The sequence below is a fragment of the Dreissena polymorpha genome, chromosome 10 (assembly GCF_020536995.1).
Source record: "Dreissena polymorpha isolate Duluth1 chromosome 10, UMN_Dpol_1.0, whole genome shotgun sequence".
In the NCBI taxonomy this organism is placed as follows: Eukaryota; Metazoa; Mollusca; class Bivalvia; order Myida; family Dreissenidae; genus Dreissena; species Dreissena polymorpha.
Window position 1 is genome coordinate 8,187,839 of NC_068364.1, and position 4,022 is coordinate 8,191,860.

The window sequence follows — 4,022 nt, forward strand, 5'->3', positions numbered from 1 at the left end:
TATCTGCGAGGAGCCCAATACCCGCTTACGACGCGTATCCGCGCGAGAAAGAGTTGTATAATTTATGCAAGAGGTTTGAGTTCTTTAATTATATTCATTCACAAATGGAAACATTATATGAATGTCGTGTTAAATGCAATAGTTTCGAACTATGTTTTTATAGAAAAGAATCAATAAACAATGATCGTATTGTACGTGTCGCGTAAGAGATTGTTTATGAATCAATAAAATAGTCCACTTTCTACTGCGTCTTCATGACGTAGTATTTTTGCTCAGTCCATTCATCTGAGGCTATTAATAGATGCGGTTGTCGATAAACAAAGGAGAGTGCACGGGTGATAACAACGCAGTAGGTTACGCTCTCACATACACCTCAATGACGTAGAACAGGTCAATCGTAATTTGAGGCTTTTAATAGATTCGGGAAAAAGTTTTCGCTTATTTATATTCTCAATTTAGAAAACGTTGAACATAAGTACAACAATAACTTCAGCGATACGATATACAAAAAACAAAAAATGTTTCATAATCGCTAAAACCGAATATAACAAACAATTAATTATAATAATAATACTAATGACCTGTTTCGTAACCTCGTTCATTCTACTTTAGCGGGTATTTTTGGAAAACGTTCTTTTGTTCACAAATTTTATTTATGGGTGCTAGCAACGCATTAGTAGAAGGTAAGTAGAAGGTTAAGCTTGTTTATATTCACAGTTCTCAATACAAAGACAGTTGGATATGAGTTCATCAATTACTACAGGCATACTATAGGCAACCTAAAAAATGCTTTATACTCTCTAAAACCGAAAACAACTATATATAAAAAGAAATATCTTTTAAAAATGTAGTCGGCGTATACGCTCACTTTCAAATTAAGTTTGCAATTAACTTTTCTTAATAAATAAATACAATTAAAACAAAAGTTTAACTATTGTGTTGTGTTGTTCCCTTGTAAGTTGCATATTCACCGCATGAAACGTGTGTTAGCATTGTCAAACAAAACATTAGTGTGAGAAGATATAAAATAAACTACGGGGGAGCACTTCATGTGTCCTCACTTCCCTTGTAACGAGTATCTTTATTCACTATCGAAATATATCGTATGTTGATATTTGATTTAACATAGTTTTCTTTCTACACATATAATCACACGCCCATAGCGCCGTCATGCGAAAATGGGTCTTATGCGTTTCGGCAAGCGTTTGTTAAACCCAACACGTGCATTTGCGCAGTCACGCCATAGGCGATGCTGTTCGCCATAAAATCACTCAATATGTTATGTTTCTCCTTACCAGACTGAGAGATAGCTGAGTGGGCTATTTATATGATGGGCGCATATGGAATAAGACCCATTTTCGCATGACGAGGGTCATTAAAAATCTCATTGCGAATTGAAAATGCCACATTTTAGAGCAATGCTTTTTGATACAAAATTGAATTCAAAATAGCAAACTTCTTAATAATGGCAGCCTATCCAAACATTTAGGAATGATTTCCAGACATGCTGACCAAGTACGGCAAACATTGTGGTATGATAATTAAACGATTTTCTCTTATCGTGACACTATCCTATTTCGATAATGATTGTTTTCTAATCTTGGAAGCTAAAGTGAAATCTGCGAGATGGATTTGAACGCGTAATTGTAACAGGGCCACAATTTGTGTCGTTTGAACATACAGAGGGTAGTCCGGAATTCCTAACACTGAACAGTGCTACATCCTTTGAACTGAGCACATACGCAGTGATGTAGCAAAAATTTAGAGGTTGTATCTCGAATCAGCCTATGAAATATTCGAAAATATTCATGCGTGTCTGTTGGCGTTATGTAAACGTCACTAAGATGAAAACTGAGTAAAACAGCTACGCCGAAAATCGCATTAGTGCTCTATAGCTATGTTTAGATCAGCGTTGTTGACACCGTGTGAGCTGCTCGGGTAACAAGTAAAGCATAAATAGCAATTTATATATACTTTTACTCCTCCATATACAAGATACGAAGTTTATTGTTTATTTTGAATTTGTATTTGGTGTCAAAAATCAAAAATTTTGTACCCGGAATTTTCATTATGAATTTATACGGGCAAAAGCACGCGAAGCGGGCGTTGACCGTTCATACATATGGGAATTTAGACATAAAATTACATAAGAATACCACATATGGATACGTCTCAAAAAATTTGCCACGCGACATATATTTTCGCGATGCTATTTATGAACTTGAACAAATCAAAAACACTTTGACATATGCTAAATCACATGTAAATACATACCTCAGAAAAAGTTATATCAATGACATCATAATTGTGTAGCGAATCGCACTAAATATTCTCGCATTATTTGTTTTTCTTCGCAACCGTTCCAGAATTAGGTCATTACTCAATTATCTCCCCTGAATGCTCTTCTTCAGTGGGTATAAGCCGAAGACTGGTTCACTACATATAGTAACAGTCTTCACCGAACACAATTTAGGGCAACATAACCCGTCTTTAATATATTGCCGAATCTCCGATTTCTGTCGAATTTATTTGCTTTGATCTTTTCGATATCTTATTGTTATTATTATCCTGACAAATCACAAACGCTTGTTAAAAATTATTTGTTTTAAACACTATAGTTGGCATCTCTATTCTTCAAGTATTCTCGCGGTATTTCAATAACGACACCCTACTGTTTATGTATCAGAATTTGTGACGCATTTTCCATTCGCTCTCAGAAAGAAGTTTTACGTTTGATCATGAGCAATATTCTGGTAAGTTGTCGTTGTTACCCACCAGAAACACATTTATTCACAAATTTTTAAGATATTCAGATCTAACTTTTTAGTCTTTTAGCTTTAATTTTTAAAGTATTTTCACCTCGTCTGCTCGCAATTTACCGATATCCCAAAAGGTTGCATATCACTATAAATAGTTTAGGCCTAAAACCACAAAATCCGATACCGTTGGAATTTTCGTACCACAATCTTACGTAAAAAATCTTCCAGATTCGAAATCAACAAAAAACAAGACATTTATAAATTGTCTGCATTATTAATCAAATTTTAATATATATGTTGGTTTTCCGTTTTTAGCATAGGTGCGTTAACGTACCTATGCTTATGGTATATACCACATTTCGAAAATCCACATCGATCGGTTGCCCATTATGAAGCCTTACCTGATCAAAAATCAGACGAAATATCTATTTAATTTAGTATATGGTCATTCTTACAAAAAAAAAATGGAAACGTTTTTCTAACGTTTTCTTCCAAGAATATTGCTGACACCGTTTTTAGTGAATTTTTCTAAGACCGTTTTATGTCAAAAAATCTTCTGATAACCTAAAACAAATTTCGTTCGTAAAACAATTCTATCTGCACTATAAATCTCAATTTTCTACGCAGTGGCCTCCCTTATACTAGAAGTTACTGACCGGGCGAAGCAAGGGAAGTAACTGCTGTGAGGAGTTTCTATAAAAATCTTCATTCAGAAATCTGTATTTAGAACTCAATCTGTTGTGCACGTCTGCATCTAACGCTTACCACAAGTTTTACGACAAATTCTTGACGCAGACGAATAGGGTAGCGTCTATTTTCATTTGTGAAAAGAATAGTTTGATACAGATCTGTCTGTGCTTAAATTTTGAAAGGCTTGGGTAATTATTTTTCATAAGCGTTTCAAACACTGATGTAAATGGAAAGGTTATCTATTCAAATAGTCGGTAATTGTTTGAAATTATTGATTTGAGAAATTCGCGGATGGCGATATCGAACTACATTATACCACGTGACGCCATTCTTCCCTGTATCTTGCACCTATGCTTTTAACGCCATCGGCGCTCTCGTTAGAAGCTGTTCTGCCAAGGCAAGAGCTGGGCATTATACAAGCCATTATATCCAGCAAAACTGACAGTTTTGGTTTACAGAAATCAACAAAGGAGGGATTCCCGAACTATCAAAATTTCCAAGCTATACACACAGTTATTATCTGTGGTGATCTTTATTGGTTCTGTTTGTTTACTTGGATGGAACATGTGTGAA